This window comes from Dreissena polymorpha, chromosome 14 (genome assembly GCF_020536995.1).
Source record: "Dreissena polymorpha isolate Duluth1 chromosome 14, UMN_Dpol_1.0, whole genome shotgun sequence".
Taxonomy (NCBI): domain Eukaryota; kingdom Metazoa; phylum Mollusca; class Bivalvia; order Myida; family Dreissenidae; genus Dreissena; species Dreissena polymorpha.
In genome coordinates this window covers 40,485,676-40,500,318 of record NC_068368.1, presented here as the reverse complement: position 1 = coordinate 40,500,318, position 14,643 = coordinate 40,485,676, and positions in this window count along the sequence as shown.

Here is a 14,643-nt window from a genome sequence, read left to right as displayed (position 1 = left end):
ACTGGAACCAGCATAGCTGGATCAAATCACTGCCTTCACAACCAACCACTTGATGATAGCCTTGCCACGTGTTACAATACTTATACCGTTAATATTTTAATTTTTTAATTTAGGTGATTACTTTTTGATTATGAACTTAACTTATACACTATTTTCAAAATATACTAGAAAATGATAACTACTTTTCATAATATAATACTAAAACCAGAAGTAGCGACGAGCGACAGGGAGGTCACGGGTTCGATCTCCATCGTGGGAGCGTTATTTAGATCTCATTAGATCCCCCAAAGACACCAAGTACTGATTCTAGGCCCAGGAAACGGACTCGAGAGCGTTTATATAAGCCTCGGGCTTTCGATGCAATCGAGCTAAAAATAAATAGGTTTAAACTAAACCAGAAAGGTTTTTATGTGAAAGCAAGGAAAGACAACTCGTGGAGATTGGGATGTTTATGTATCTAACTTACAATACCAAACATGTGTTCTATTTACAATGTCAGGTTCTTTTTCTTAGTTAAAAAAATAAAAGTCGTGTGCTGAACATTACAGACACACACGCTCACACAATAGTTATAATAGATAAAATCCGCATAATAACATTTTAACACACATTCTATCAATTAGCAACAAATCAAGCGTGTAACTTGTCGATAATTTAAACATGATACAAAATTACATCTATTCATTAACACACCAGACACCAGCACCCAAACTACAATACCGGTAAGGTTCAAAAGCGTGAAATGTAAACACTAAACAAAAACATGTAAGTTTTCACAACAGGTGGAATTCTTAACAAGTGAGTCAGTCATCGACTTTGTAGACAGCGAGATTATGTATTTAACATTAAAATACGCCTTCTGATGATCACTCTTGAGAAAGTTCGGATGATCGACTGTGTGAAAAAAAGGAAACATTCAGGAGTCGCATTTGTCGCGTTTGTGATGTGGGTTTATCGAATTTTAGGGGATCAACACACAATTCAACTTAATAAATGTTTAATTTCATAACAGTTATTGCCTTGCGTAGCAATTACGAAATGGTTCAGTTGCACGACACGTGTATTCTTAAGCTGTGACCAAGATAAAATGCAAAAGTTGTGGGAAATAAATTTGCTGCAAGGTACATAGTAACCACTTATGCAATACAATGTGCTACTCTGTTTCAATCACAGCAAAAATGCCAGCTTAAAAATTATGGCACTTTAATTATCGCATTAGATTATTGTAGTTGTTGTATACGTTAATGTAAGACTGTATATTGTGCATTTAAACATGCACACTATTGTTTACAGTTGTAATAGAACGGGTTCTTAAATCTTACCCCTAACGAGGAGTTTAAAGGTTCAAATTTAATGAAAAACAAAGTAATCAACTGTTTACTATTTTATTATCCTAAATTATCGAGATTGTGTTACTCACCGGGCATGGTTCCTTACTCAGAAAAGTGCCATGGAGATTATCTCCCCAAATACAAAATGTCTCAGGAAAGTTCCAAGGAGATTAATTCCCAATATTAAAACTTTCTCAGGAAAGTTACAAGGAGATAAACTCCCAACACGTCCCACTACAGGCTACTGAGACAGAGAGATACTCTCGTCTCCCGATCAATTATTACACAAAACAATTATACAATAGACATATATCAGCATATTAAAATACAAAATATACAAGTGATTGATAATCAATTGAACACAAAATACTATGATACCATATTTTTACTTATTAACTCAATGAAAATACATATACAATGTACAAGTAGTTTACATTACAAGGACACTTATTTAAATGAAGGGAGAAAACCAGTTATATTACACAGTCAACTGTTAAAATGGCGATTGCTAGAATTAGCGTAACTGTTTAACGTATGCTAATAGTGTGTACTTTTAGCGTGTTTATCGTAAATACTCTTGAAACGATATCCTGTTCATTAACAGTTTTTTTATAGACAGACAGGTTTTTAAACCTGTTTTTCTCAGATCGATCGATAATCCTAAATATAGGCGGGGTATAAGGGTTACTGAGTAAGCGTCTGCTATGCTATGTTGCACTAAAGGCACAATAACAGTATTGATGAGGTTATGAAGACATATTGAAACCTATCAATATAAATTTACCTGTTGCAAAACCTCAACGCAAACTTTTTCCTGGGCCAGAACAACTGATATTTATATACCACCATGCTTAGGACATTCAATTCATGTTCGATCAATCAGATCGATTGTGATACATGTACGTGTGCGTGGATATGTTAAGGAATAGGTAAATTCTTTTTTTTTTTTTTATTCAATATCATACATACAATGTAAACATGTATATGAGCATACAACACAGTGATTGTACAAAGCAATAAAGTTCAGACATGTTATACAAGATATGCTAATATATATATATATATTTTTTAGAGAGAAAAGAAAAGAACAACAGAGAAATAGTTATGAACAATGTTGAGTTGTATAAATTCTGAAGAAAGCATACTGGACTTGTGTGTTTTGTTGTATATTCACAATGATCTTGTCCGATTGAGAAAAAAAAATAAAAAATAAACAAAACTATTTTAGAGGGATAAATTAACATTAGAGTGAAATGTATATTAGTGGACAAAACATTATGAGAATTTAATCCGATTCCATTTTTGTTCAAAGATTTGTAATGTGTCATTACTGAGGGCTATTTCTTTCTCAATCTGGATTTTTAGTTTAAGACTATGGACAAAACAATTAAAATTTGGTACTTGTTTTTTGTACTTCATGTTTAAGATAAAATATTTCATCAATATAACCATAAAATTTACAATATTATTACAGTCTATTGATTTCAATGAGTTAATTCCGAAACTTACATCTAAGAAAGATAGTTTAATGTTTAGTTGATGTTGTTCAAGAAAAGATATTAATTGATTCCAAATAGGCTGGATGTGTTTGCACTCCCAAAAAAGATGTTCTATAGTTTCAATGTTTTCACTGCAGAAGTCACACAGATTTGAGTTAGATAATTTGCATTTATAGAGATATTTATTTGTAGCTATAATTCTATGGATGTATTTATATTGAAAATTTCTCAGTGTGCTTTCAATTGTTGCTTTATATGGCATGGTAAATATGTGTTTCCAATTTAGTTCATTTTCTCCAAAAAGGACTTGCCATTTATTTTTGATTTTGGAGTTTTCTGTAGGGTTTTTAATTTGTAGTGTGTAAAATATTTTATTTGTTTTGTTTTTTCTTCCAAGTATGTTTTCTACAAATGTTGTTTGAGTACATGGTGTATTATTTGTATTGATTTCAGATTTAATATGTATGGGTATGCTTTTGATTAGTGTGTAGTACTTCAGAAAATTATTTGAAGGTATTCCGTATATGTAGCATATATTATCAAAAGAGTAGAAATCCTTAATTCTGTAGTCATATAGTTGGTCGACATATTTAATGCTTCGTTCAAACCAGTCTTTATAGAAAAACGTCTTATTGTTTGACGTTATGTCTTTATTATTCCATATTATTGTTTTACTGCTGGTTTGGGTTTCTAAATTATGAGTGACATCACTCCACGCTGATAGAACATCAGACAGAAATATGTTTTCGTTTGCAATTTCATGTAAGATAGTATTGCTGATGTTACATTCAAAGAGTAAGGAGTCACCATATTTTTTTAGGATTTTCTGGTAGAATAATTTCCATTTACTCGTATTGGTACTATCTAGGTATCTTTTAACCCAGCTGCATTTGATTGCATTCAAGAATGAGTCAATGTTCGTTAATTGGATACCTCCATTTTCTACAGATTGAATTAGCTGAGTTCTTTTTATTTTATCAGGTTTACCGTCCCATATGAAATTAAATATTGCAGATTTTATATCGTTAATAACATCAATTGGTGGATTTGGGAGAACTGTAAATACATATATTAACTTAGGAAGTGCAAACGTTTTCAATACTGTGTTTTTTCCAATAAGTGTAAGTTTACGATGATGCCATGATTTTAAGCAGTTTTTAAAATTCTGTAATTTAGGTAGTATGTTTTTTAGAACTGTATCCTTTTCATTATTTGTGAAAGTAATTCCTAACGTTGTGGCTTCATCGGATGTCCAATTAAATTTCATTTCTTTATTATATTGAACATTACTTTGTTTTAATTTACCTACTCGTAGCACAGTACATTTACTTTTGTTTAGTTTAAGACCCGATGTCATTCCGTAAAGGGTTAGCGACTCTATAAGGTTATGGAAAGAATCGTAATTGTCATTTAAAAAATAAGTTGCATCGTCAGCAAATAGGGATTGTTTGATTTCTTCGTCAGGTTCTAGTGATATGCCTTTTATGTGTTTATTTGATTGGATGTGATGTGATAGATACTCGATGCAAATAATAAATAGGGATGATGAGAGTGGACATCCTTGTCGAACCCCTCGTTCGATGTTAAAACTGTTTGAAAAGAAGCCATTGTTAATGATTATACTGTTAATATCGGTATAGAATAGTTTGACCCATTGAATGAGACTTTCACCAAAGTTCATATTTTCTAAGCAAGAGAACATAAATGAATGATCAAGCGAATCGAATGCCTTTTCAAAGTCTGCAAAGAATATTAGACCAGGATTATTTGAATTGTTGAAATAGTTTATGCATTCTTGGATAAGACGAACGTTTTCACCAATGTAACGTCCTTTTATGAAACCAGATTGAGATTTTGAAATGATTGATGGTAATATTTTTTTTATTCTGTTTGCTATACTTTTAGTTGCAATTTTATAATCATTGTTAAGTAAACTTATCGGGCGCCAGTTTGATAATGATTCTAAGTTTTTTCCAGGTTTTGGAATAAGTGATATAATACCTTGTTTTTGTAGCGTAGTTAAGTTTTCGTTGTTAAATGAATAGTTAAGTGAATTAATTAGATGTGTTTTTATATCATTCCAGAATATTTTATAAAATTCGATTGTGATGCCATCAGATCCTGGGCTTTTGTTATTTTGCATTTCTTTTAGGGCTAATCCACATTCATATTCATTAAGCAATCCGTCGCACAGTTGTTTTTCCTCCTGGTTTAAAGCGTGGTGTGTATTTTTAAAAAGGGTGTTATTTTCAACATTTTTTCTTTTATAGAGGGTTTCGAAAAATAAACGTTGTTCTTCTAGTATTTGAGTTCTGTTTGTTATATCTTTGCCATTGACTACTAATTTGTGTACAGTTTTTTGTTCACTTCTACGTTTTTCAATGTTTGCGAAATATTTTGTATTTTTTTCATTGTGTTCAACATGCTGTGCACGCGCTCTTAGTATTATTCCATTGAGATGTGTATGATAGATTCCATCTAATATTTGTTTTTTTAATGTTATTTCATTTTCAATGTCGGTGGTATCATTTGTGTTTGTTTGATGCAATTGTTTTTCAAGTGTTTCAATGGTTTTGATGGTGTCAGTTTCAAGTTTGTGTGTTTCTTTTTGTTTAAAAGATGTGTATCTAATTGTTGTGTTACGTATATTTCCTTTAATTACTTCCCATAAGGTGTTTGGGTTTGCATCTTTATTATTTTGAACTGTATTTAATATTTCCTGTTTTATTTGTGTTTGATATTGTGTATCTAATAAAATGCTGTTGTTAATTTTAAAGTATCCTGGGCCTCTTTCAGGTTGTATATTGTGGAGTTTAAGTTCAACTATAGAGTGGTCAGTCATAAATCCTGGTTTTATGTTACATGTGTCAATAATGTTGCAAAGAGATTCAGATATTAAAAAATAGTCTAATCTACAAAATATTGTTGGTTTTGTGTTTGAGTGCCAGGTGAATTTGCTTTCGTTTGGGTATACTGTACGCCAGATATCTATCATATTGTAGGTTACAATTATGTTATTTAAAATGTTTCTATTTTTAGTATGAGTATAAAGGTTTCCATTCTTTTTATCCAATAAAGGGTTCAGGACAGTATTGAAATCACCACCGATTATAATATTTTTATCTTGGTTATTAATTATAAAGGATTGTAATGTTTCGTAAAATGTGGAATCGTCTATGTTAGGGCCGTAGACGTTGATTAGTGTTATTTGTGTTTCGTGTATTTTGATATCTATACTTGCTTGTCTACCAATTATTATTTCCTTAAAGTTATCGACTGTGACCCCTATATTATTTTTTATCAGAAAGGCAATGCCTTGTTTATTAGTATGTTCTCCACTGAGATAGATTTCTCCGTCCCATTCATCTTTTAAGGTTTGTGCTAAAGTAGGTGTCCAATGACATTCCTGTAAAAGGCATATACTATATTTTTTTTCGTCTAACCATTTGAAGATTTTTATTCGTTTGTCTTTATTGTTTAATCCTTTAACATTTAAAGTACATAATTTAATCATTTAAGTAGGTGGAGGGTGTGTAAATGGTAATTGTATGTGCTTGTCCAGTTAGTTTCTATCTTAAAACATGTCCAGTTTGTTTCTATTATAGGACATAAGATGTCCATACATACAAACAAAAATAGAAAACAAAAATTAGGAATACAAAAAGATGAATATTCCATAGACTTGAAGAAGTAAAAAGAGAAAAAGTAAAAAGAGATAATCACAAAAGTAAGAAGAAAACTCAATAAAAGACTTGTCCCTAGTAGAGACATAGAAGAAAAAGAATAAAATAAAACATATGAACACACAAAAACAAGCAAATGTGCTTATGCAAGGTAAATTGCCCTAAATATAAGACATAAATTATCGGTATCTAATGTTCTCAAAACGGAAGTTTAAAAAGGTGGGTATGAGTAATAATAAGAATTTCACTTGAGTATGTATTTTTTTAAGTTTAAGTAATTAAGTTACTAAGTATAAGACGTTACTTTCCGGTATGTAAGATTTAAAAAAAATATATATATATAAATAAAAAAATAAATATGTTTGAGGTTTATGCATATTCATATTAAATGTCACACTGTAATATGTTTATTATAAGTTTTAACAAAAGAGCATAATTAAGGATTTAAACATAAATTGTTTATACGTATTTGTACTATATCCATTACAGAAGAGTTAAAAAAAAACACACACGATACAAGTATATTATGTGGTAAGCCGGGTTCCGATTACCAAACATTGATGAACACAATATCAATGTCAATATTGTATACATATAAAGTTTTAAAAAAAAACACACACAATACAAGTATATTGGGTGGTAAGCAGGGTTCCGATTTCCAAATATTGATAAACATAATATCAATGTCAATGTTGCATACATATAAAACGTAATATGGTTATACTGTGGTATACATAAATTGTATATACGTATGTGTACTATATCCATTGCAGAAGAGTTAAAAAATACAATACAAGTACATTTGGTGGTAAGCCTGGTTCCATTAACAAATATTGATAAACACAATATCAATGTTAATTTTGTATACATAAAGATGTAATATGTTTATTCTATGCTTGAGCTATATAGCATATATAAGGAATTATACATAAATTGAATATACATATTTATGCTATATTCATTACAGAGTAGTTAAAAATACATATAACAAGTACCTTTGATGATAAGCCGGGTTCTGATAAACAAGTATTTATGAAAACCTTACCACTGTTAGTTTTGTAAACGTAAAAGTTTAAGCATGAAAACAATACAAATACAGTTGGTGATATACAGGAGTATGTTTAACAAGTGTTGGTCAAAAAAAATAAAAAAATATCAACGTAAGTGTTGTAAACAACAGACACGTTAAACAATTAAGCAATACAATTACATTTTATGGTATTTCAGATACTGTTTTACAAGTATTAGTTCACTACAATATTATTGTACACTGTGTATATATAATATGCTGTGAGCATAAAATGATTTGTTTCAAAAGTGCTTAGTTTTAACAAAACGTAAAATATCACTACCATTATTTTATAGATCAATAATTTCACGCTTTTATGGTAAACATTAATCCTAAAAATAGCTTTTTAGTCAAAGTCAGCTTTTTGTTAACATCAGAAGTAAAAAAGTAACATAGATAGAACGAATGCTTATGTATGCCAAAAGACTAGCGACAAAAAGGCATGTATGAAATCATTACTAATCTATACATCAAACAACAACATGTATACACGTACCGCATACTATTAATAGGTGATATTTGCTTTCAACTAGTTGGAACAGGCTATAATATTCAGGTGGGCATGTAGTTTTACCTCAAATCATTACTAATCTATATATCAAACAACAACATGTATACACGTATCACATACTATTAATAGGTGATATTTGCTTTCAACTAGTTGGAACAGGCTATAATATTCAGGTGGGCATGTATTTTTACCTCAATTAAGGAAAATTAGTATACTTCGCACCGATCTCGACTCTGTTTTTCGGAGATAGGAAAAAAAAAACGCTTTCGTGTAGAAATTATCTATTCTTATTCTAATAATTATTATAATTTGTTGTCAATAAAGCGTTTGGTATGAATACCATATAGGCTATATAATTTCAATAATTATTTAGAAAAATTATTCAGATAAATTAAACAATAGATAAATAGAGAAGAAGTCCAAAGATATCGGAAAGGCGCTCTAGCATTGAAGTGGAAAAACAAGTAAAAACTAATTGAACAGCGCAGACTATTGATTTCCCGCTCAATATTTTTACCGTTATTGTAAATTGTGGTAATTGATGAGGTGTTCCATTTTGTAATTCGTTGAGAAAACATACACGGGTACAACATGATTGCAGATAATCAAATATCACGATTTGATAATGTATTTTTTAACAACCGATATATGATGTTGTCTAGCTAAGAAATAATTAATAATATAGTATGTATTGTAATGATCTAGACGTTTTTGTATTTTATAATTATTGAAACTACGAGCTTGTTAAGTAAAAATCGTTTAAAACAGCCATAATTTAACAGTATCTCAACTGACAAGCTATTCACGGGAACCACGGGGAAAATTAGGAAGTATACTGTATATGAGTGCAAGATTAGCAAGTCATTTAGTTTATAACAGTTGGGATTAACACCTAAAGAATATAATGTTTTGATAAATCAGAAGGTTGTGCAAAAACAATCGCCGTGTGCCACGAATTTCTCGTCAATTTGCATGATTTACATTTCAATTAGATATATAAGTCAAGATTAAAGGTTAGAGTCGGCAATAGTTTTAACAACAAATGACTTTTTGACGAACATGCAATATAATATGCGACACATAAAATACAAGCTCTTACGTAAAAGACTGAGCGTCTGTACATTTATTGTCTACATTAGTATGTTTTTTAAAGAAAAGAAGATACAATGCAAATTTTATCGAACGGTCATAGATGGTTACGAGATATATAATGAAGTATTGTTTTTAATTAGGAACAAAAACAATGTTTGTATTTTCTATATTGGGTTTGTAAAGAAAATATGTTACAAATTGCATACAACAATTCAAGTTAGTTCTACTATATAAAAGAACGGTAAATAAGTTTATTTTACGTAAGGAGCGAAACAATATTTAATTCCATTGTAAGAGACATTATAGTAGACAGTTGGATAAGAACACAATTACATACCGATTAAAAGGTAGACAAGTAAAATTTCCAATGTTTGTAGGATATTCTTATGAGAACATAATGTCATCATTCCAGAAACACCGATTGCCGTCTATAACTTCCTACTCCTGTTTCGGAAGTCACTGATTGTGTCATTTATATTGTCAAATATATCAAACTTGATTCTTTGTTCCGAGGCGGTTTGCCCGAATACTGCACCATTAAAAAACCAGGCGTTTTTTATATCGGGATGAAGAAATAGGTAAATTCTATTATTGACTATCTAACTTACGCTTTTTAAAACGCTCAAACGGTCAATTAAATGTTTTCTCAATATACTAAAAAGCTGCATAAGCTTCGTTTAATATGCACAAGCTACAACATGGAGGTGTCACACTTAAACGTTTTGCAGAAACATTTGATAAAATTCGCGGATTTTATGTGTTTCGACACGGAGTGTATATTGATAGGAGATGAATCGAGTATTTGACCCTTACTGTAGTAAAATTAATCTTATGCAAAAACTATTCATCCGATTGTATTGGTTTATACGTTATCTTGTTGCTTATTAATTCCTCTTTCAAAAAAATATAACTTTTAGTATATTCCCGTTGTTATTAATGGATTTATAGCGAGTTAAACACAAGAAATACACATTTTATGTTTTACCACCGCGCGTTTTACTGTGTTGTGGCTATCGATCTTTTACAATTAGCGTACAGCGAAGCGCTGAGGTTATACATTTGATGTACCCACTCACGTCTTTTGTTAAATTATAGTTTCATTTCTCGGCCGATTTTGACAAATTATATATCATTAGAAAGCTTACGTTACGTAGTAAACAGATATATAAATATATATTAAGTTTTTCTTCTGATTTCGACAGCCCGGCGAGTTATAACTTTAACTATTGCAAATTTACCGTTTTTGAGTTTTAGAATGTATATTTACGGTTGACATGTTCGTACTTAATACCAATTTGTAGCGTTTATATTTGGAGTTCAGTTTTAAAAATTACATCTTGCTTAGGAGAATAGAATTCCGTATACGATAGAAAAAACATGTTTAAAAACGAAAGTAATTAAGGAATGAAGGCGGAAGAAAGTAGCGCGCGTTCCTAACGCACTGAACTGATGCTACGGTATTGGCGATTATGCTTTTGTTTAGAAACCGGCCATTGAATTTCCTTTGCCATATTCTTATATTTTTATGGAATATATTGTACTATTTTGTTCACGAAACATATCAATAAAGCATATTATAAATGAATCTTAATAAATTAACGATTTCAGCTCTTGTTTATAACACAGAAAGGGTGTTGAATTTATGATGAAACAGCGTATATAGCGGACCCTCTCTATATTATTCGGCTTTGCATGCATACTTGAAATAAAATGGGTGTCAAAAACATTGATCGTTTGCTGTTTATTATCAACGAGGTAATTATGTTTAATTATATGAAATGTTATTTACCTTAAATTATCAATTTATTAAAGATTCTTGAAAATCACGGTCGGTGTTACGCGGTTCTTTTTGTATTTTGACATCAGGGCATCATGTCCAACTATTCAAAATCAGATTTTTTTCACTGGGACGATGACGGCTTAGATTTAGACAGGCAGACAGATAGTTTATTCAGACTTATACAACAGTACATCGTCTTCAACTCAAATATATACATTATTTTTAGACGAATTGTTAGGTGATTACACATATAGCAGTGATGATTCTGAGAATGTTGCCATGTTTCTTATCCGTGTAATCTAGAGTCCGTGGTTTGAGCATTTTTATAGCGGTGTTCAATATAAGATATCTCAACAATCTTGTTTATTGATAGATCTGTGGTTTTGTTGCCCCTGTGTTCATCACAAACCAATTATCTCGTTATGATCAGATACTGTGCCGACCAATACTAAATAACACTATGGTGTCATACGCCACAGCAGGGACCTATACTTGTATATTGGTCCCTAACCACAGGTGGCAATGTCTGGTCAGTTTTTGTGATACCTCCGTGTCTTCTCGTGGTATTAGTGGTCATTTCTCGGAGTAATGTAACGCCAAATACTCAAGTTTGCGTTTATAAGATATGTAGCGTATTGAAAACATTTATAGTCATCTGTCTATACAGATTGCCATAAACTAAATATTGTATAGATGTCAGCCAGCTTAATCATAATAATAATAAGTGCTAAATACCTATACATGTACATTTTAAACATTAAAACAATCTAATACTTAACATTTAACGTATTTAGCGGGTACCGGTAAAAAACTCCGTCATTTCGTAGTCCTATAAAGAGTGTATGGTAGTGTACGGAACAACATGATTAAAAACAGCATTCTCATTTGACCACAACGGGGTTAAATAATCTTTCCGAAAAATACAAATAATACGGAGTTATAATTTATAATTCTATACATTTATAACTCCGATAACTTATAAAGATATTTCAATATGCATGCATAGACAGTTGATCGTGATTTTCAAGAATCTTTAAAAAAAAACAATTTATTGATAATTTATGGTTAATAACCTTTCATAAAATTTTACATAATTACCTTTTTGATAATAAACAACAAACGATGAATGTTTTGACACCCATTATATTTGAAGTATGCAAAGCCGAAAAATATCAAGAGGGTCCGCTATATACGCTGTTTCATCATAAAATTAACACCCTTTCTGTGTTATAATCAAGAGCTGAAATCGTTAATTTATTAAGCTTCATTAATACTTAGCTTTACCAGGGCCGTATGCAGTCTATTTTGACTGGGGGGTCCCAAGCGGGGAGGGTGCGGGAGGGGCCTCCCATTCCGAATTTCAAGTTTTTCTTAATTTGGCACTTTTTAAGGTGAATTTTTATGCTTTAAAAAACTTATTTCGTGATATAAATTTATGGAATATAACATGACAATCATCAACTTTCTGAAGTCTAGAGCTTTACAGATTGGTGTGAAATTCACACCGATGTTTAAAGCTTTGTATTTCAAAAATGTGTGATGTTTGATGAAGAAGGAAAGCAAACTTTAAAACTCAAACAACTTTATTAAGAAATGTATAATAACGTATGACTGACATATAACCATAATATTATTTTCTCTTTGAATTCAAATTTTCTCTAAAGTTTCATAATATATTCGTAATAAAATGTTTATCACAACTACATATTTTCACTTTAACCTTCCTCAACACAGATTAACGATCACAATCGTCTACAACTCCGACATTTGTTTGGAATTTTTTCTATAATAACCGTTTTTCGGAGGTTTTTTAAGCAATGCTTTCAGATATTGAGCAGATTTTTGGTATCCGGAGAGGCGCCCCCTCGGAGAGGTGCTCCCCGGAGAGGTGCCCCCTAATTTTAAGGGGGCAGAGAGGTGCCCCCCCCCAAGCAAATCTGGTGGGGCGGATAAGTGCCCCATGTCAGAATTTAGTAGGCGGATATCTGCCCCCTCACAATAATTAAAATGGCGGATAAGTGCCCCCATTGGAACTTTCGTCTGTTCCAGTTTGCAATCAACCCAGACACTTACCGTAAGAACAATTCGCAATATTTATCGCACCACCTGGTGCTCTTCCATGTGCAATGGCGACAAGATGTATGAGGCGAACAGAACAACTACGGCAGAGAAGAGGCAAGCCCGAAACGCCCGTGTTGCAAGCCCAACTGGAGACGTCCCACTCCTCCCCTTTGTACAAGAATATTCCGTGCCAGGATCGGCCTCAGCAGCCATTTGCGCACACACAGACAAAGCCAGTCCCAAACCCACAGATGACTTGAGTGGTCCTAGTCGAGTCGACGGACGAACGAATGAACAATCCAAATTGTTAACAGAATAATTTAGAAACAAATAAATGTATTTATGAACAATAATTTATATCGTAGGATTTGATGGATTGTAATAAATATCAATGTTAAATGGATACTTCATGTGTTTACTTCTATCCTTATCGCAATATTTGATGAATGAGCAATGTCATTATCAATTGAAGTATGCTACTAATCATTATATTCTTTGTTAACTTCTGTCATCACCTTATTTTCATCATTCTTAATCTATGTATTTTACTTATGTTATTTTGTATTTTGCTTCAGATGAGGGATGAAGTAATATGTGAATCGCGCTCTGAGAAACAAACCTTTATTGGTTAATCACATAACAAGTGACATATGAGTCATTAGTAAGTTACCGTTCGCGAACTGTATATTGCAATTATGTGCAAAAAAATTAATAAAGTATGGACATGACATGATTACTTGACATTGCACATGCTCACGCTATTTCCGCGCGTTGTTGTAGCAGAAAAGCATCGAATATATGCTTTTTCAGTTGAGCCCAATGTTAGGAATTAATAGTAATAGTTTATCGGGACTGAATGAGCATTTTCATATGTTGTATGCCAATGTTCAATTAGTTTCATTAAATTAAAATCATGACCATACCGATTACAAACTTTTTTTTAATAGACGCCGCAGACAGCAAATGTTTAGATTCTCAATCAAAACTTTTTCAATGCGGCGAGAAATCTCTTCACATTTTGCCGTTCTCATAATAAAAGTATTTATCCTATTATTTAAGATAGTTGAGTTGTCATTACACTGGTATTAATGGTATGACTTCAATAGAGTGGTCCGATCTTATGAAATGTAATTTGTTTGACCTAGGTTTGACCTAGGTATTAAAGTATCGGTGGATTAATTGTTAACAAAATCGATTGTGATTGTGTTTAACTTGTATTTATCCAAAGGGTTTGTTAAAATCTGTCTTAGTTTTACAACAGCATTTCAAAATGGAATAAACGCTTAAGCTATTATAATAATAGCATTACTGCAGGGCGTCCATCTGAACCAAACAATTACGCAGTTTCTGCATGACTTGTACGTTCGGTCTAGTTTCTCGATGGATCAGTTAGAATAAACAGCACATACATGTGTATCATTTGAAAGGGTATTAACGAATGGTCAGATATACAACTCCACACACACGAACACACTTACACACACTGGGATTTAGTATACGAATACTCGTAGGAAAACACACACACACACACACACACACACACACACACACACACACACACACACACACACACACACACACACACACACACACACACACACACACACACACACACAC